Source organism: Diprion similis, chromosome 6, assembly GCF_021155765.1.
Source record: "Diprion similis isolate iyDipSimi1 chromosome 6, iyDipSimi1.1, whole genome shotgun sequence".
Lineage (NCBI taxonomy): Eukaryota > Metazoa > Arthropoda > Insecta > Hymenoptera > Diprionidae > Diprion > Diprion similis.
In genome coordinates, this window is record NC_060110.1 from 13,688,738 (window position 1) to 13,711,246 (window position 22,509).

Here is a 22,509-nt window from a genome sequence, read left to right on the forward strand (position 1 = left end):
TTCTTTTTATTATTGTTTTTCTGCTTAAAATAAAAAATTTTACCGTTGAAATTCGCCAGGTTGAATTTATGAGTCTTCCAAAGACGTAACAAAATTTGCAAAAAAATCAAACAAAAAAACAATCAATCATTACATAATGCATTCTGGGAACATGAAGATCTAAGCTTTGTTACATAATCATAGAACTGATAGAAATCGAACACACGTGAATGAATCGTAAAATTTTGTCAAAAATTTCGAAACATTCTTCTGCAACGGTATGCAGCATTGATTGTTGGGGTGAAAATTTCTGACGATAAAACTGTTTATGGAAAGTTTCCGTATAATTCGTGTCGGTGGCGACGTGGGCGTTTTTTTCATTTTCCGAAGGCTGCAGCACCAGCAGCAGGGTGTCGCAGATCTTCGTAGGAATAATTACTTCTTTCTCACCCTGCACTAAATTTCCGTATTAAAGAACTTATCCCATTTCGTTAGTCAAAGGGGTGTGAACGTTTTCGTATTATCTCTCGCCTCCCGCAAAAAAGGGAGAGAGAGAGAAAGAGAGAGAGAGAGAGAGAGAGAGAGAGAGAGAGACCTCTTGAGGCCGCCACGAAGTCAAGGCGCGGTTAGACGTTCGCCGGTAATAAAGAAAGATAACAAAGATAACAAAGATAACTCGATGCAATAAAAATGATTCAAAGTTTCCCGCGGTGGGCTGCCGGTTCCGATGGCGGCGCGGGTGACAATGGGGCGTCTTTGTGTTCTCTCCTCTTCTCTCCTATCCTGTCCTCCTCCCGCTACCCCCTTACCCCATCCTCTTCATCCACCCCCGACACGCTGTGATACCTATCTTCCGGTTTCAACTTCGCCGCGGGAAAGCCGAGCAACTTTTATTATTTATGACTAATATTTCAGTCATTTTAACTCAGTGCCAAGGGAAAATCTCTCTCTTCACGACCTCGGGACACCCGACTGCATTCGACCAGCCACTGAGCTTAACCTTCCTCATTTTTATAATTAATTACTTGTGTGCTGAATTGTTACATCTCTTATACTAGACACACTTGATAACCCTTATCTCATTGATCGATAACGACTCACGTCAACGCATCTTTGCTTATAGCTTTGAAGCAACGTTTCAGTTTGGAAATTATTATTATTATCATTAATTTTTTCAGGCACTTACAATAGTTATCCTTTTGACAAGAGACCATGTCTTATGATACGGAAATGCGTATGTCGAATTCTTTTCACAGGGGTGAGTTTATACACCTGTCCGTGTGTGCGTACACGATAATGCATCCGTGATTCCCTTAATTCCGATCGAGCTTGTAAAACGTTGAACGTTTCCGTACGCACTTTGCAGCCTGAGGTCGACTGGCTGCGGTAATGGGGCAGTTAAAATTTAGCGCTCCCGCAGAAATGCGAAACATGAAATACGAAATGCGAATAACTCCGGTCGCAACGTCTACCACAAAAGCCATTGTCTGCCACTTAGTGAATTCACGGGCACGCCGACCCCCGCCTTTGCCTCTCCTCCTGCTGCCTTCAATGTAAAACACTTCCGTGGATTTTATTGTTCGCTCGGCTTACGTGTATATTGTATATATGTATATCTATACCTACACGCCTATGCAGTTCGGGCTGGACCACGCGGGAGTCCGAGGGAAGAGCAACGTCCACCAATGAGAAATGTCAGCGTTAAATTACTTTTTAATTATCACCCGGAGGATTCGGCTTATTACGCTCGACGAGATATGTCAGCACTGCGCTGACGATTATGTTGAAATGCACGTGGGTTTATACCGATAACGTTCGAGATCGACGGAAGTCTGACAGGCAGACTGACGTCGCGTGTTATTTTTGGCCACTACTTGGACGGATACAATTTTTCATTTTGATACGCTCACTTGAATAATCAAATGAATTGTAAACGTCTGACTCTTTTCAATTTTCTTGAAAGATAAGCGCATCCGTTTATTTCTGCACCACACATTTACGCTTAAATTTTTTTGCATTGAAAGGAAACTGACGGTGGATATTGTTGGAGTATTTCGGAAAACACACTATGCGTCAGTAAAATTTGAATGCACAGTCGAAAAAATTTACCACTTATACCACTGAATTAATATTATACGTAAGTATGGAAAAATTAGTCGGTAAATATCTGGGGAATAATGTGTTGTAAAGAACTTATGAAAGTAAAATAAACAGACATATCAATTCATGGTAATATAAATTTGATAAACTGTAATTTATTCAGCTTTAAATACAATAGGTTTGGTATACGTTGACATTAAATATAGACATTTTAATAAATACGAATAGTTATAAGATCTGCAAGTATGAACTTAATATTATAACGGTTACTTGGTTCAAGCGAAATCTATTTTGAATTACCATCACGCGAAACATCGTTTTAACACAACTTTTTTACAAGAAAGTAAGTGACAATAAATATTGAATACATGAAAAATTAATCAAATACATCAACAATAGCTATCAAGTGAACATTAACGCTTTAACACAATTTGTTTACAAGAAAATAAATGAAAAAGTAAGTATTGAATATATAAGAAATTGATCTAGTATATATTAGATCAATTTCCTACATATTCACTACTTATTTTCGTTTATTTTATTGTAAGCATTCTTCTTATATATGTATATATATGTATAAACAATAATGATGAATGCCAACAGCTGTTCGAACAAGACACATCACCATTCGTTCACCTGTCTCAATGTCAAATAAATGTACATCAAGCTGTCATCATTTTAAAAAGATCCGGAGGACAGTCTAATTGCATTGATTATAATTTTTGCTTTGGCATCGAATTCGAGGAGTGAATCGTACTCGGCTGCTTGCAACGAATTGACTGAATTCTCAATATTGGTCGCAGCTCCGGAAAAGACTTCGGCCACGATCCTTATCCCAACGTATATATTGTCAACACCATCGGTACATTTGGAAACTGCTTCATTTTCGGCTTCGTCGATTACATCTTCCTGTATTTCAGATAAGCATGTTTGGGAATCTCGAATAACCGTGAAAACATTTTTCAACAAAGAACTGCATGCGGAATTGATGTTTTTCTGTTGCGTTTTAATTTCTGTGAAAACTTTTGAATAATCTCCAGTCTGGTAGCGCGCGTTCGATAAAGCAATCATTATGCTCACTATGTCATTCATAAGTATTTTCTCTTTTTTTTGTGCAGCCTGTTTATTAGTTGCATCACCTTCCGAGTCTTGTTGCCGTGTTTCATCAACTGTATCGAAAACAGTTTGGAATCCTTTGTAAAGATGACGTGACGCTTTGTCTGCCAACGTTTTCAACGCATAAACGTAATTTTTACTATCGTCTTCCTTCCCGGTTTCAAAATTGTACATCGCGTCCATCAGAAAATCGAAACACAACTTGGCTGCACTTCTAAAGTCATTTGATATTGTCTCTGCGGCGGTCTCATACATGCACGTATCAGAGTTCTGCGCAGATGCAGACAAACAGCACTGTGCTGCCACTGTTAGCACGATGAAGATACTACTTTGCGTTTTCATTTTTTCAGACTGAAATTCCCTGGGCCGAACCCGCTTTATATACGGTTAGGAATATGTTTATAATAAATATTTATTCGTTTTTGAACGGTCGAAAAAACATTGATATTATTTGGCGCGCCATTGATAAATAATTTAGTTCGGTATTCGACGTTAGTTCAACTGTTTTTTTTTCATTGTTTCGCACGAATCAATTGTTATATTCCAGCTCGCAGTACTGCAATATCATATTTTTCAGTGAAATATAATATTTCGTGAAAAATTTATTGACGTTTCACCGACAGTTTGCCAGACTAAAATTACTGCTCAATGATCTAACGAAATCTAGTTCTGTTGTGCATTTCTACAACAGGCCTTAATCACGCATCTAATCATCACATGTAATGTAGTTTTATTTGCGTTTGTAATAATTACTCACCGAAAGTTTACGATGAATCAAATCCTTTATGAGAGAACCGAGAGGAATTTTTAGTTTCAGTTACTCCCCAGTAACTATATTTTTCGGCTGCGGAAACAATTGGATACCAAGTGAAAATTAGTTTTGTAACCGTAACCAGAAAACATCGTATCGGTTAATATCTGCTTTGTTTATGGTCGCTCTTACCATATTTTCTAGTAACTATAACGACCATTTGATTTCGGTGTAACGATAAATTCGCGTTAAAACGTTATTTAACTGAAAAAAAATATAGTCAATGTACTCAATTTTTGAGTAAATATGACAAAGTGTAGTTAAACACTCAGGATTCGCAGTTCTAGTAAAGTGCAACCGATTACAGAAGGGTATCAGGTAAAAAGATATAAAAGAACTTTAGCGAATTTGCATGCCGTACGAACCAATACACAAATGTCGAACAATGCCCATAAATATCGTGTATAATGGCTAGGTATACGCCGTGCAATGCTGCGAACTCGTCCATTCGCTGGGCAATAATCTTCGACGAGTTCATATTCGACACGGTGCTGGGCTCGTAAAGGGGCGAGAATGGGCGCGAACGGGGCCAATACCAAAACCCATCCCTCGTCCTTTTCTCGCCCAGGCGGCAGGCCGAGGACTCGATACGGTGTGAAGTGTGACGCACTTTGCCATAAAACTGCCAACGCTACCGTGTTCAATAACCCGTATACCACATTGCTATATAAGCCCATCCTTTCGCGCCCGAAACTTCCATATTTCGAGTGTGCCATCCTCTTCCTCCTTCTCCTCCACCTCCACCCCCGATTCGGGGCAAGCGAGCGACGTTGCGTATCGCGAAGGCCCGAAAAATCCCGTAAAGATATGCGCGTGCTTCGAGGGGCGGCTGAATCCCCGGGTGAGGGAATGGAAAAAATTTCGAGTCGCGAAGTTTGTAATTGCCGACGGAAGTCAAGCTGGGACAAGTGACGCGATGGCGAAGAGAATACCGGCGAAAATGAATTGCAGGTTACCGAGGCGGGGGTGGAGGTGGAGGTGGAGGCATCCCCGAAGGTATTGTATTGGGTGAAAATCTACGAAAATTCCCGTGGGGGAGAATCCCGTGCAGGCACAAGTCGGAAACTGCCCTCGTAAATTTTTAAATTAGAAAGAATAAAGCGCTTTGGCGACCGAAGGCTCATGGCTGTATATTATCTATGTATATAGGTATGTTATACGATCGTTCATTCCTACTTTTTCTTCACGCGGTTCACGCAGCTGCGGTTTTAAACAGCATCTTTTATTGCGTCAAGCTGACAGCCTGAGTGCAGAAAAAGTGCAATGGTGAAAATATATATTTATTTCGTTTTACTGATCACTCTGAATGATAGGAAGATAAGAGAATCATGTGGAAATTATGTGTAAGGATCTTCTCATTTTCTCACTTACTTTTAGAGATTCTTTCAGAAAAATTGGGTTACTTTATAAGCTGCCCGCTTCAGTGTCATAATTATTTTGTGAGATTGCCCGGTGTCGTCATTATCAGGGAAATTTTCCGCTTCGAATTCCACTTGTCAGTAAAAAGTCTATCGTGGTTGTAAATTGTATGAATAATTCAATAATTTGCTTCCTAATAAACTCAAATATTTAAAATCTTCGATACAGATCTCACAATTGACGCAGTTGACAATTATTTTCAAGTAATTATCACGACAAAGCCAGTGCAGAAGGCATAAAATTTTCGCTCTGATTAAAACTGCAGATTTTGGAAAATTCAAAATCTCAAAATTAGCAAATCCAAAAAACTCGTGAAAAACATCCCCTGCGTCAACGTGTCAAATAGCACGATAGATAAGCCTGCCCTCAGTTGAGAATGAAAACCAGATCTTGGCTCTCACATACATATAACCTAACACGCATACCACGAAGGCAATATAATGCGGAACTTGAACGGCAACGCCGGCCGGGGTTGTGGGACTCCCTGAAAGGCGATTAGAAATTAACATCTTGCGGATCCACGGAACGGTCATAAAGTCGGTTGGCGAATTGGACTCGCTCGGCGTATCTCTCAAGAAATATACACAGCAATGGGGGTTGGATGGGTGGGTGGAGCACAATACTGTCGAGCATCTATAACTACTATAGCACGGTGTGTTCTTCCCTACCTGGAAGATAGTAGAGGGATGGCGCCTTTATCTCTCAAGACACAGGATACAACAATGCCGCCTATTGTCAAACCTGGCCATTAAAATACGGGGACACCCTTACGGCTTCCTTGCCCCCTTTTCTCCCCCCTTACCCTTTTGCCGGTGCTTCTTCGGGCTCGGCACCACCCACCAACTCTCGATGTATTACGCCGCCTCCTCTCCTCCTCCCTCTCCTCCGTTATTACCGGGGTATAGCCTATAAGCGCAGAAAGGGATCTGTACACAACTGTACACTCGAAGTGATAATAATTCTCAGCTAATAACCCTACCGAAGCATATTCCTTACTACTGACGCCGCAGTTTATTACCAATTTAACAACTTCATTATCACCTTCAGACGTTGCGTATAGTCTTGAAAAGCTAATCACCTGTCATGTTGCCGAATTAACCTCAGCGCTGTGAGAATTATCTTTATTATCTATTTCGCACAAAAGATGAAGAGAAATTTGGTCATGTTAGGTGGAATCGAATGACCATCGTTTATGTACTTCCATGTAGTTCCGACTATTCCACCGTTGATCGTTCAAAAAGTTATCTAAATTGGCAAGTGCCATGTGCGGAATTTTTGAAAGCTTTCATTTATCTCAAATCGGTAAGAATTTTTGAAGAAATATCGAACGTTGCGAGAAATCAAGGAGGTGTGAGAACCGAGCGGTTCATCCTCCGGATGTGCCAGAAGGGATGGAATGGCGGATGGCTCTCGCATGTACAATGCGAGAGCATTGTTGAGTCAAAGATCGCCGAGTGCGATCTCGGATGGTGGGCTAATGCATTTCCTTCACCAGTTTTAACAGGCATTCGTATATAACTAAGTTTAATAACGCCGGATGGAAAAGGTCCGCCATTCACCGGAGCTGTCCTTGTTTATAATAATACCAAGGTTCCATCCAATGTGGTTTCCAGTGATTCAGAAGTTGGGTAGAAGTACTTTATTGCTTTGCGTTTGCACCATTCTTCAAAGATGAATAACACTCGTGGTCACCCGACCACCGCGAATCTATAACAAAGCGATATGTTTCCATCAATTATGTCATCGCGCTATTAATAACTCGTATGATTCGGCCCGGAGGGTGTTCCGACGAAATGGTCAGTCCGTGATGCGGCGATTTTCGCCCTTGGATCGTTGAGAGACAAAGAAGCGAAGGCGAAGGGGTTACGTTCGTTGTAATTGGTCACGCAAGAATAGATCCGGTACAAGCGGGGAATTCGCGTTAATAAATTTGCGGATATCCAAGTTGCATAATCCATGAAGGACACTAGGACTAAAATAGAGCGTAAGAAGGGTTGAACGCGCGTCACGCCCATTGAGACGCATGAATTTCACCCCATTAGTCAGGACCGATCGGGGAATGTCAAGTTTCACGGAAATGATCAAATCCGTCACGGTGAACAGCGAGACTCGTTTTCTCTTCGCTGCAGTGAACAAATTTTTAACGGAACAAGGGTCCGTTGCTGGAACGTTAGCATTTGCAGTCCGACGTGACGTGATTCATTGGCACCGATGCACTCGCGATTTCTCGCCGCGAATTCGGACCGTTCAACCGTCCTTTGGTCCGTTCAAAGTTCGCCCATAGAACGAGAAAGGTGACCTCAGGGTCCCGGAGGTCCCAACTCCTAAGATCCACTTGGTCCCCGTAGGTCCTGGCGCATAATGCCGTCTTGTTGGGTGGCAATAAATCTACTATTATGTTATAACCGCCATCTCAGCGTCGGATGGCGGTACCACCTCGCGACGCCGTCTCTAATAAATATCCTCGAGACAATGGACACTGTCCAAAACAGCGCAGATCTTACGCCTTTAAGTTGGGTACCAAGTCGCTCCTCCCGCCCTCCGCCGCCTCTATCGCCATAACCCCTCCTTGTACCAGCTACGCTCGCCCCGTGGCCAGAATTATAATGTTTGTTTCTAACAAATTACCATGATAATACGTAGTTGTGGTTTGCATGAAATGCGGTAATACGTGTCTTCGGTGGCACACTTAAATTACCCAACAACTAGCTTGGAGATTCTCGCGGCTAGTTGTAATGTTAATTAGCCACTTACAATACACGCGTACCTATACATACATCATACATATATGTATACCTACTAGATTCTAGAAGACAATCGTACTCCTCGCTTATACCCTCGACCGACTCATGGTATTTCCAACTTTCTTGGAGTCCTGGTTGTGCCTGAACTAGACTCTTCTCGGAGACAACGCTTCCGAGGATTCATACCTGTTCCGGATATTCAAGGGCAATGAGTTGTTAGTATTTTGCTACAGTTCTACACTTGTCGTCACGGTATATTGACAAGGGCGAAAACTGGTGAACTGAAACTAAAAAATTTTGATAAACACGCGAATGATGAGCTGAAACTTGTGGTTTTCAATTATTTTCAATTTAAGGCAAAATCGAGCAAAATTTTTTTAATACCATCAACTCTTGGTATATTAGACATCTGATTTAAAGGTCACCGTGCTAATCACGTGTCAAATGAGTGACGTTCGTTCGTCAGTTAGTCAGACAACGAGAAAAAGCAGGAAACGAATGAAGGTTGAAATAGAGTGACAAAATAAAACAGCAAGTTTCCGTCGATGAAATCCGCGGTTTGACCATAGACAGACCGAAAATCTAATTTTATTACGCACTCGGTGCTCCGCCGGCAAGACTATAAACAACCTGTGTCCATAAGTTCCGTGGAAATTATAAGTCAACCAACATTTTGAGAGGTGACGGTATATTGAACGCGTTGCACCGCGCTGCGTTCGTCGGAACACAAATAAATCTTCTTCGTAACGTTCTTCCCTCATCCTCTTCGCGCAAGTCGGATTCACGCGTCAAAATATAAAAATCTACATTCCAGCAGGTCTATTATACCTCACCGCAGCTTTATTCCAAATCGACATTAAAAACTTGCACCGCACGCTCGACAATGGATGCAAAAGCGATAAAGTTCATGTCTCAAAACACACCCTCGCTTCTTTTACGTGTTGGAATTGGCAAAATAATAACACCATTCATTGTAATTAACGAGGGTAATAATACTAATAATCCACCGGACACGGGGAACAACGATTCAGGAAATGAAACCTCTGCAAAGACACAAGAGCAACGAGGAATTCCCCCTAACTGTCATTGTGAATTTCTATAAATTTCAACTCTGGAAACAGCGTTGCTGCGCCGACTTCCGGTCTTTATTGCAAAGTTCGGAATCTTTTGCACAGTGTTTTTCCGCTAATCAAATCTCGAATTTCATTCGATAAATGTAACGAGGTGTCGTACAAGCTTGGGTAAACCGGGGATTCACGATTCTTACGGGGGTATTGAAAAAGTTGGACCCGGGCATTTTAGGTTTCTAATAAAAGCCGCGGTGTCGCGGTGTGTCAATAAAACCTCGGGGTGGTTCGCTGCTCAGTCGATAAAGTGACTCGGAGCCTGCTCGCTGGCAGACTCGGGACAACTTTGTTCGTAAGCTGCCGATATAAAGACCGTTTACGACCTCGTCCCGCTTCTCCTCCTCCTCCCCCTTCACCACCACCTACGCACTTGTTACCCGGGGAAATAAACTGAGCCTGTTCAACCATCCTCGTGATACTGCCAACACGTTGTGCATTTTTACCGCAAATGTCGAAAACAGTTGTATCCTCACTTTTCACCTGTCACATATACATACATATATTATGAATTATAAGAAAACGTGTCGATGATTCCCCTAGGATACCTACTCGTTTCATTCTCTTCGGTAAAAAATTGTTTCATTCGTTTCGTCATTGCTTCCAAGGGTGAAAATACCTACCCCTAAAATTTTCTTTCATGGAAATTTTATACGGGAAACCATAAGATGAGTCCGCCTGCATTTATGCAATTCGGGGTAAATATACATGTATTTCGGCAACTGATAGCAGATTTTACCGATCGACATTTGTCTCATCTCACTTCTCGCTCTTTCGAATCGTGGACCATGTCGTTAAATGTTGTCAACCGGTAAAATGTAGTCTGAATTGCATAAGTACAGGCAGATTTGGTTTAACCTATGTTAAATTGATTGTGTGACATTTTCACAAGATAAACTTTTACGTATTATCTGATATACAATTGAAGTAGAATGTCAGAATGTATGTAAACGTTTCTGTACACGGTCTGACTAATATTGACGTGTTTTTAAAAAGGAGGACACGGTTATATACTTACGACGGTTAATTTCATCGCGGTTGCGAAGGAGAGATAATGTGCAATCATTTTGAAATGGAAATGAAAATCAGATGATGAATCCTAACGATGCCGTTTATTATTTTAATTTTCAGCAGAGACTGGTTCGTTGCTCTCCGGGCTCTTCGCTGCTGGTAACTCGAGTTCGAGCCACTAAATTGCGTTCCTATTAGCCGTATAATTGCAAGATGGCCCCAGTAATTTCCGTTTATTCCAACTTCGTCTCTAAATGGGGAAAATTATAGGCAAAAATAAAAATAAATATCAGTATTAAAACGTACAGGCTTAATTTCGCGGCCTGGGAATCCTCTCACTTCGAAACATGCACAACCTATCGCGAATGCACGTCATTCGCTATACTTTTGCGGAAAAATCATGCGCCAATCGAACTCTACGATACACTTGACCACACAATTCTATTTGCCAAAACTTTGCACGAATATGCAGATGTTATACGGATAAGTGCGATGTAACATTGACGCATGATTATACTCGCAGCGTCGCTGGGCGGCTGGTTTTGATGCCGTAGAATTTTTACGGGGCATATAACATTTAGGATTCGGTATAGTAGGTGGCTGGGTATGTTGGGGTTGCAAATCGAACCATCTGCCCCTCCGCTAAACGGCCCAATAATCGGGAATTTAAATTTTAAACGGCGATAAATTCGCGCACCGCGTAACGCCGTGGCGGTCTTTTTACCAACAGCTTATACGAGGATTCGCGCGTTTATATTTATAGTGACTTTAATGTAAAGCCGTTCTCGCACTGCGACTGGCTTCAAACTTTATGCGGCTTGTTATAATGTAACTATAACTTTTTATATCGCTCCATAATGCGATACATTCCATCTCGAGATCTGCATTGCAGTCTGGTCTGTATCTCTGCGTTCGAGCAGCAAAGCTGTCATGGACACGCCATATTTACACGGTGCTTACGCTCCTGCTTGATCCTTATTCGACTCGCAGAAGGAGGAAGGAATCATGGGAATTTTTGCTAACCTTCTTTCCTCAAAATTACGTGTGAGAGATCATTTTTACTTCGGAAAGTTCAGATACACGCATTCAGAGATTCCCTTCTCCCCTCTTGCTAACCCCTTTTATTCTCCGTCTCGCCTCCGCCCATCTATTAAGTGCGCGCAGCTCATCTATGTCGAAATTAAAAACGTTAAATTTCATTATTATTTCACTCCGGTACCCAATTAAACAAGGAGAAAAGAAACGGCGTGAGAGTCCGGTGTCTATATATATATGTAGCAAAGAAGAATAGGTCACGTCCCGGTCCTTAAAAAAGGAGATTCTTAAAAATGGTTGGCCGCTATTTTTCTAGTTAATTTGAATTTCGTAATTACCCGGGTGCGAATACTCGAGGTAGTGTTGAGAGAGAGAAAAAAAAAAGGAGAAGAAGAAGAAAAAAGACGATCCTCTTTTTAATATCTCCGAGAATTCGTTTCGCCTCCCTTTGTCTCCGTCTCTCTCGCTCTCTTTCTCTCACACTCGACGACGACGAGAGAAGATCTCTGGCAGGGTTGCGTCGTCGCGACGCGGAGGGGACCGGAAGTAGGGGCAGGAAAAGGATTCATTACGCCGGGATTTGTAAATCTTCTTGTTTCTGATTAATTCCGTCCCAGGCATTAATGTTTTATACATCATCTCTGTCTATGCTGCATGGCAGCTATATTATTCCGCCTGGTAGGTTATATGTGCACTTCTTCCGGGGTAAACCCGCTGCTTTATTCATGGGGTGACGGGATTTGGGTACACGAACATATCAACGGATGCTTGACCCTCTTTTTTCGTTTATCCAAAACCGTCCCCAACCAGATAAACACCGATCGCGAGTTTCCGGTGTTCGTGTTTCGATTTTACCCCTGTAAATCGCGTTCGCTAAACGAATCACGCGGTACACGATGATTAAAGAAATCGTCCGAGAAGAATCACGAAAACTAATCCTCGCGCATGTAGTTGACACAGGATCGAAGTCGAAAGAGGGGCTGCTGCACCCGTCGAATCCAATCCCGAAGTAAACAAGCGTTCGTCCTTCGAGTATAAAGTCTAATTACGTAAGCGCGGAGCTTTTTCCCTCCCTCCGGCTCCAATCACTTAATTCTTTTCCACCTCACTGCCCCTCGTCTCGACCTTAGACACCCGGGTGTCAGACGGAGGCTGCCCCCGTCTTTCACGTCCCCGACGCCACCCGCCGGCACTTCGTCTACAAGCCTCGAAATTCTCCTGCTACGAGGGCCGAGGCTGCAGGTGCCCTGAATACAAAATATCAATCAGCTTTTGGGGAAGGAGCGTGAAAAATACTCGGTAATTACGGCCGGCAGCGCAAATATATTCATTGTCTTGATTACGACGCGGGGATGGAGTTGGGGATGGGGGCGGGGGTGGGGTTGAGGGAGGTTTTGGAGCGCCGCGACCTTAGGCATCGAGAGTTGATCGGTCTAAACGACAATTCTGAGGTCTCCAGAGGTTAACCCACGTTTTAACTTGAACGGAGAAAAATTATTCAATTTTCGCTGAAGTGCCCGTCGTTACGGGATAAGTTGATTATTTATTCACCCTGAGTAAATAGTGCCAGACTTTTCTTTTTTTATTTCGTGCCTATTTACGGTTCGTAATATTGGATTTTTCAAAACATCCGAAAATCTGTTTTACAGAATTTCAAGAGTCGTCAGAATTTATAGCTTGACTTACTATATTCCTTTTTGTTCAAACTATTCTATATTTTCATCTTTTGTACTTTGAAAATTTTCACAATGTGACCTGTTTTTTAATTTGATTTTCTCTTCGTTCAACATTTCATACCTATTTTCACCCTTTCATTTTTACCTTTCAGTCAATTATCGAAACAGTTTAATGAAATAAAAAAAAAAATAAAAAAAAAAAAATCCTTTCAAGTTACCTTAGTACAGTGTTATAGACGATCGTTCTATTTTTTATTTATGATATTTTATTCGAGTAAATATGAACAATTATAGAAAATCTTCCTCGATTGAAATTGATTCCTGTGTTCCATCGGCCTTTTTCTCTGGCCCACGTATACGTACAGTATAGTATTACACAGAAGAGATACTTGTAAAAGTCGCTTGGTATCCCGTCGCGTCTCTCCGGATGTAAACTGCCTCATCCCCGGGAGGCCGTACGGACTTAATCAAAACCGCTAGAGCGAAGTGCGGAGCGTTATTCGCCCCCGACGGCTGCGAGAGTGAAAATTTGAATTCTCACCGAGGAGGCAAAGGTTCATCTTTAATTTCTCCGTGTTTCGCGTTCTTGCTTCTGTTTCTGGTGCTCTCTCCCTCTTTTTTCCACCTACATATCTTCTTTCGTTTCTTTTATATACATATATATATATATGTATTTCCCCCCTTCGTTTTCTCGCTTCTTCCTGCTTAGGCCTCTCTTTTTACGCCGCTTGACACTCCTTTAAATATCACCCTCGGCTTCCGCTCATTTCTCCGCTTGTCTTAGGGCGATTAACCAGACTGTCCTCCTCTCGCCCCCTCTAAAGCTGCTCGCCGAACCCGACAACAATTTCTCCGACCCCCTCCACGAACCCCGCGAGTTCCTTTTGCAGTTCTTACCCCGCGGCGCGTAGTCACATTCGTAATATCGTCTTTTTAAGATTTTTTAAGCACCATTAGGGAAACTATATTGCCACTCGGCTTGCGCCCGTTCTGCAGGATGATTACCTAGCAGCGGCTACCGGCTTCGAACATACGCTCACCCCGCAACCCCCGCGACCCTCCTTGAGCGGCTCCTGCTCAAATTACGCAAATAAATTCTCTTTATTTTTATTCCGCGAGTTTTCTTCGGCCTGTTACTGCATGGAGGAGGAAGGGGGCCGAGTCGGAATTGATGTACGCTTTAACGATGACAGCCCGGACTTCGTTAAGTGGGTGTCGGAATTAGAGTTCTTCACCGTCTTTCCTCCGCCTTCCTCGTGTCGTTTTTTTTCCTTTAACCGTGTTTTTTTCTTTCTTTTTTTTTTTTTTTATCACCTTTATACGAACACCGTTACCTTATAGAGAAGCCGGAATCGTAAAGGAAACTCGCGAATTACCCGCAGTTTTAAATACCGGGATCGCCGATTCGACCCTGTTGTGTCAAATTTTATTCAGTTTTTTTTTTCAAATATTTTCTGAGCTACGAAAAATAGTGAATTCCTCTTCTCCGATAAAATTTTCAGCTGAAACCGACCGAAATTTTTCTTTTAATAGAATCGTTTAGTGGAATATATGGAGCGGAGGATCATCCTAACCCAAAAACAATCTCCATGGTTCTCATTATTCTTATACGTAGTCTTATCACCGACTCGTCAATTTCACGAGAATTAAGTATAGGCATTAATTCGTTTTTCCTTTTTGTCTACTTATTATACGTACCTCCGTTGCGGAGAAAAAAAAATTCGAAGTCGGTTTGAAAATTTGATTTTCAGCCGGTCGTAGATAAGAAGAAAGAAGAAAAATTACTTGAAAATTTTCATTTTTTTGTTTGCGAGACGACGCGAAGAAGTCTTGTTTATTGGGGGCTGGGTAGGAGGCGTAAAGTGCACGGAGAAGAACGTACTTAAAAAGTACAAATCTGGTTGTCAGTCCTACGTCAGCCTCTGCCCTCTCTTACACTCCGAGACGAACCCACAGTCCACCGGCTTTTGTTTCCCAAGAGAAAGTTACGAAGTGTAAATGACATCACTTAGTCTTTTAGTCAGTGTTTGGGGGGGGAGGGGGGGGGGGAGCAGCCCCGAGGTTTTACTCGCATCTCATCTCGCGGTCCGTTTCTCCTGTTGTAGAATCCAAACGGTCATTCATATTTATTCGCCACAAGTCAGGGGTTTTATTTCTGCAGGTGGACAAAGGTAAACTTTTGAAATAAGACGACGTCACGCGTCTTCTCCATGTATCGCGTTATTTATCCTCGATATAGACGTTCGGAAAAATCTCAGGAAAAACGTGGCTCGTAGTATTTCACTCTAACGCTACCCAAGCGTGCTGTTTCACCCCCTTGGAGTTATTTTCTTTCATATTATGTGCCTTACTGCAGACGCAGTCTGGGAGTGTCGTATCTCTGTCCGTCTGTGCACGACGTAACCCGTGGTGAAGTCAATGTTTCCTTTGAAATATCGGTGAATCAGAGAAAATTGAAACGCCTACCTTTCGCGCTACGCTACGCGACATTCTCAACTCATTTTCACTCGTTATTTACACGTATTCGTGCAGAGGAATCGGCATCGCAACGTATATTTGATAACGCGAAATTTCACTCACGTCAAAAGTAAGTATATACTTTCTAAAAAAGTAACTTGGAACTTTTTACCCCGCCAAATGTCGGGGATGGCGAAAAGCAAAGGACACAAAATTGATACAACTTTCAGCTCTTTGCCAAAACCATTTTCTAATTAGAACTTTTAATTTTTATTAGCAATCCTCTGTTTAAATAAATAACTATATACAGATACATATATACAGATATATATGTATCTGCATAATTCCATGAATATTTTCGCAATAATTCTGACAACTTGTCTTCCAAGGAATTAACCCTTAAATTAACAGTAGCCACGGTCTCAGATGCAAACTCTCTTTTACCGACTTGCTAAATTAAAACCACTCATAGCTTTGCCCAATTTTCACTGAAAAAACATTTTCTTATTTTTGTTACTTGATATTCTCTTCAAATTTCTGTTATTCTCTCCCTTTATTTCTCTTCTCCATCCATCCCTATTGCATATATTCACTTATCGACCACAAGTTATACAATAAATCTGTTTCGCTATTATCTGAGGAATTTAGATTCAAATATATATATATATATATATACATATATGTCATAATGCCAGTATGTATACGTGGGTATCCGGTGACTGCAGTAGATCCGTTGTAAGGTGCGAATCGTCGAGAGCAACGGTTTTGAGCCAGAGAAAAGTACTCTAAGAGCTTGTGCAGTCGCTTGGCCAGCGCAGAACTTATTACACGCTCGCAACTTTTGCTTGCTACTGAGTCTCCGGTCTGGTTATTATTAAGCTGCCTTCCTAAGTATGCATACTAAATATGATAATATTGCCACGACTAAAAAAAAAAAAAAAAAAAAGAAAAGAAAAGAAATGAAAACCCCGTGGGTATTTAGCCGCCTAATTAGAAAATCGTGACTTGTTTGCTAACCATTTTATTCAGTTTTTCATTCTTCGTTCTTATGATTTTATTTTTCGTCATCATACGGTCATTCCCCATATTCTTTTACTAATTACCTTCAAATTTTTCCAGGATTTTGTAACCGAGATACAAGCTGAAATTTTCTCAGGTCAATTTCTCGTTGCGATAATCTTAAATTTTCACAATATCTTGCTTGTAACAGGAACAACAATGTTTATAACAACTATGTACCAATTTTTTAAGATGTAGAATCATCGAATCATTGATGAGTCGTCATTCTGGAAATAACTCTTATCACTGTTTCTATATTCAATTCGGCTGATTGCTGAACGTTTTGATTAAAAATAGACATACATTTACTTTGTATCTAATTCAAAAAGTTCGTTAAATTATTAGAATTGTCTTGTGAAAAAATCTCCAAATTTTTCCATCCCACATTTTAGGTAAAATTAGATCACATCGCATGACAGTTTGTGTTGACATCATGCAATTATTCACTAAAGAAATTGTGCCAGGCTACAATATAAATATAAAAAATGAATCAGGCTAAAGTTTCGAGCATGTCAACGTTGCTGTACATTTTTGGAAAAATTGCTTATTCCGTAACGGATTGTATGAAACTCATAGTAAACCATAATAAATCCAAATATGGTCATGTCTTTCATATTCCACACGTTCAATGTCATTTCAAAATTGCAAAATAATGATAATTCTCACGCGTACACAATTATTATTGCAATCCTAAAGTATCAGTTACCCCTTCTGATCTTTTCGAATAAAATCTTGTATTCGTATTTATACTGGATGGATCGACTGTATCGTTTTACTGGCTATACAGCATCAGTATGTTACTATATTGATTCCAAATTAGTGTAATATTTTTTTTTTTTTTTTTTTCAATCGGCGGAATTTGATACACAAGGTAACATTGAGTTTAACCAAATATCTGTTACGTCGAATGTGACACGCCCTGAAATAAGACGGCAAAATCGTGCGAGGTAAAGGTGGTAGGTTATAATCTGCGTCTTTGTAGTATCTATATCGTCCTCCCCGCCTCTCGTCCTCGGCACGTTTCTATGGTTAGAATTTCATCGGTGGCCTCCTCTTCTGGAGGAGGTTGGCCGCGTCGTGGAGGTGGTAGAAACGCCGCTTCGAATGCTTCGGTCCTCGGCAACGAGAACTAATGCGCGGGGCGTTCGGCGGCTACGGACCGGCGCGGTGCTCGCGATGGGAGGGTCCTTGGTTCGCGGCCCGACGTCCCGACGTCCCGACGTCCCGACGTCCCGACGTCCCGACGTCCCGACGTCCGCTGTCCAACCCCGTTCATCCACCCTCCCAGTCAAAACTACCCTCAGACATACCTCTAAGCTCTCTAACCAACGCTTTCCACCCCGCCGGCTGGGCTAGACAGAAAAGAACCCCGGTTTTCAGGTGTTCCTCAAACGCTTTCGCAAACGACGCGCTTTACGACTGTCGTTTTTTCCCCATCGATTCGTCTTTTTACACCTTTGGCGTTTTTTTCAATCACAGGTGTATGGGTGAGAACGATCCAACGTCACCTCTGCGTCAAAGCTGTTCACTCGTTACTATACTGGCATATTTTTTAATTGATTTCCGATGATGTGGCAATGTAATTAATGATATATTTACTTAATATATTGATCATATTTTCGAATGGATATCTCAGTGACAGCTCTGGTCATTTGATGACTTTTACCCACCAAGCATAATGTTCAACTCATAATTTGTAGGACATTTACCAAGAAAGTAAATGATTTCAGAGGTGTTCTGAGAAAAACTTGATTAATCTGCTACAGAATTTCGTCATAGTTGCTAATCATCGTCTCGAAGAATCACTGTGTCATCAAAACTGTCATAAACGCAAATATCATCGTAAAAAAAAGCGAATCACGAATGTATTTTATTGTCATTTTGATTCTTCAAACAAGAAATGAACTCAAACCGCCAAAGGTCACTTGCAATGTAACTCACCTTGACTGATCACGCGTCTTCTGTTTTACTGTCAATCACTTTATTGCCTATTACAGTGCAGCTCATTAAACTGGAATTCGTCTCACTTACGCGGTCACGAAATCGTGTCGGTTCCAGGATACGCGTAGTAAAACTGCAACCCGGTGAAACCTTCGGCAGTAGTAAAATCATCGTTTGGTCAGCCGAAAATCGGCACAAGCAATCGGACCGCGGCATTCAATAGTTAATTGTCACTCACATTAGTAGAGAGAAAGAAAAAAATAATAAACTGTGCACAAATGAATTCTGCAAATCTTTCATGTGTTCGATGGATAGGCTTGACCATCTGAACGTAGACCCTGAAATATCAAAATCTTGTCGTAGGGTACAAAGGATATTTCTGCAATACGCGAGCGCCGTCTTCAGAGAGCACTTTCCTATCAGGCATCGATATCCTCCGATATTCAACTCTCCGTTCGGCTTTGTGAATAACCGAGATATGGTTTTTCCTGAGGAGTATCAGTACACAGACTATCGTTTAGACATTGAATTGTCCGATTCTCGATATTCAAGTGAAGTGGAACCCAATTTCTCCCGATCAATTAATATCGTGACGTACTCAAGATTCGCGGATTAAAGATATTTCTTCAATCGTAAATTGATTTGAAATTTTTCAGAAACTTGGACTTGGGAATATCTAATAATTGACAAATATACTAGCATGTATTCGCAACCTTTAATTGAATTTTTGGATTACAAAAGAGTTTCAAATATTGACAAATAATATATTTTTTGTCAGTTAAACCATTAATTCAGGAGGAAATAACTGATTATACATAGTCACTACCACATATGCAATGAAATGGATACGAAATGAGAATAAATCCTATTCGATTGGGGTTGACATTCTTTGCTTTTTAATCCTACTGAAACCACCTCATACTGACTGATTGAAAGATAATTCTCATTCCTTATGTGATTCCTCTTCACTGTAGGTATTCCCGATTTGAATCATTTCACAATTCCTATACGTGATCAGAAGTCGTCTTTTTTTTTTAAATGCGCAGATGACTTCTTTTTGTTACATACAGGTACTCTAGTTTCCAGACACCATATAAATACGGAGATCATATTCTTTCGAGTATTTCGATTTAGACTCGATTCACCCGTATAACGAAGCCAACCATTGATTACATTTGATCGTACCCGCCCTTCTTCAATTACCAAGAATGCAGCTCACCATCAGGATTATTCCGCGGATGCTGCACATATCTATACATACATACATCTGACGCTATCAGTTTCTCCCCGAAACCGTACATCGCTATCGCGTAGTTATATCTTAGATATGTGTATACCGTATATAACGAACAATGTAACGCGTAGGTATAAAAATGAGATTCTAGTCAGGTATTTTCCGAATTAGGGGCATAATCTAGAAGTGGTCCGGGACGCCCGCACCCTTGGCACCAAGTCGGCGGCGAGCTTGATGTATGTTCGCACCGGGCGCCGCTCTCGCCGGTACCTACCTACCCATACTCGTACCCAACCACCCCCACCCCCACCCCCACCCCCACCCCCATACATCCTTGCCGCCATCCCTACCCTCCGAGCTCCGCTACACCGGGGAACACCGCGGACTCGCATTTGTACCGTAGTAGCGAATGCATTAATACATGGGGGTTGAGGGGGGTGGGGGAGGCGCCCCCGCCCGCCGGGCTTGCGTCTCATCCCCGAACACCGGCACCGGAGGAAGCCACACTTCTCCTCGTGCCCTGCGACCCCCTAGTCCAGGGGCAATCCTCCCACCCTACCCTGGCGGCACAGCCGTAATGATTTTGTTTTAAGGGCGTGTTTAATTATGAATCCGCATCTGGGTGTAGGCTCCACCTCCCGAGCGGTGTAGACCTCCGATGCTAGAAGCTAGATGGCTCTCTCTCGACCGTAATTACGTCATATATTATCCATGCGGTATTTTTAATTACTTATTTCTTCGTTCCTTCCGCGAGGAGGGCTTCTCTGCAGGCGCGAGCGGCTTGGATGAGTCTAATATCTTTGGCAGTCCGCGCGCGCTCTTTTAATTGGTGCCTAACCGGCTGCTTATACGCGGCGACTTTGCTTCTCTTCAGATTTATTTTATCGCCGGGATAGGTAGGTATAGGTTTTGTACATCATGCTCACCGCGTATACGCCAGGCGTTTGCTTTGATATGCGTATCGTTATCTATTCACTTTTTGTTTTCATTTCTTTCTTCCATCCAAGACTTGATCTCGATATACTGCAATATCTTACTGAACATGGACACGCTTTTGGCTCTTCTTGTTTCGTATCAAAACTCAAAATTTTCTAAATTCAATCGAATAATTTTCAACTACGCTAAAAATTTATTTCCTGCGTTGTTTTTACTTTTGTCGCCCGCTAGGCGAAGACGTTTAAACCGTTTTGAAGGCGCGTATAACATCTGTGGCTCACACTGTTCGCCCGTAGCTTTCAGCAAGGTGCGTAAGACGCCACCCATTATATCAACATCGCGTCGGCCGTGGCTTTAAGAGTGCGCGGAGTTCCGTAATGTCTCTTCTCTTAATGCGAGGATGGCACGGCTCTCTTTTCTTCGTCCTGTGTCACCTGCAGCTCGTCCGTCCGGTGCGGCGGTCGCTTGGAGCGAAGTTGTTCGGCCGAAATCCGAATCTTTTCAAACGAAGGAGCCACTGAATGCCGCGGCGAAACGCTAACGATAAGCTCGAATGCTTGGCAAACTTGCATAAATTCACGGATATGTGGGTACGCTCATTCTCGATATGTGCGTCGCACCTTTATGCAAGGGTAATCTGCGTGTCAGCCTTGCCTCTTCGTCAAAGGATACTAAGAAACAAAAGGGACGGTCTGAGCGGGGAATCCTCTTTGACGTCTAACGAGCTAAGAAAGACTCTTTCAGTTACACCTTTCGCATCTCAATCTCGACTGCATGTGGCGGTTCAAAAGAGCAGATAACGATTGAGAATTCCGCGACGCGGGGAAAACCTGAAGCCACGGAATATCAAAGGAGTGAGAAAACAGGGAATGAACAAATCTGATGAGTTAAAAATGATGCAAAATGTTAAGGGGGGACTGAACGTTGACACCGGAGTAGATTCGGTTCCCAAAGAGGATTTACGTATGCGTTTCTAGTAGCTTAATCTCGAGAGGTAGTATCAGATTAATCGTCCCCGCTAAAACCTATTTTCCAAGGTATAACGTTGGTACACCGGTTGACTTTCCGCGTGTCACAGTCACGCAGGCGTCGAGTGTTTCATATTCCCACGTGTAGGCAGTGCCCCTCGACAAACACCCGTTACTCAAATTTCTTGGCGTTGACGGAGCGAATTCCAGTCGTTGACGCAATCAGCTCAGCAATTCGAGGATGTGAAACGCAAGAATTCTCTTCTCTCGCCCGGGTGCTCGGAGGGAACGAAACGCCTATCGCGCGAAGACGAGGCCAGGGTGAGATGGAGCAGGATATGAGCACCAGTCGTCAGCCGGGTACATCGCGAGAATCGCCCGCTGACCACCACTCGGCCAGATGCTGATGATACAATTAAAATAGCAATGCTTACCACGGTTAGGACCACCCGGGAAAAGGGAGGAGAGCGGAGAAGGAGATCCTTGCGCCCGTCGCGTCGAGGAGGAGGTATGGCGAGGGGCCTTGGTAAGTTCTTTCCGCTCGGCTGACGGCGGAAAGGGAATTATTTTAATTGCGGGTAGCCTCTACTCTCATTCTGCCGCACGAATTTCTCTGCATGCACCCTCCGCCCGCACGCCCGCCACTTCCTACCCAGACCGTGTGTGCTTTCGCCCATATACGTATCGCGATGGAACTACCGTGGTAACACAATGACAGTCTCCCAGGACCGTGGTGCCTCCCATATGCGCCCTTCTTCCCCTCTCAAGACCCGCAACTCCCTTCCATCCCGAGGGATATGGGAGAGGACGCTGACCATTAGCTTCTCCCCGCTCAATGGTACCCACCGTGCAAGACTTTTAATTCGGATCTTTTCCGTGTTATGTTTTCGGGAAAACAT

General features: G+C 42.4%; 1 protein-coding gene across 1 annotated transcript in view; it reads left to right on the forward strand.

Annotated features, from left to right (window-relative positions):
* Window positions 1–22,509, forward strand: part of LOC124406907 (nuclear pore complex protein Nup88) — a 101,378-nt gene that overhangs the window by 3,440 nt on the left and 75,429 nt on the right. The gene's annotated exons all lie outside the window — the stretch shown is intronic.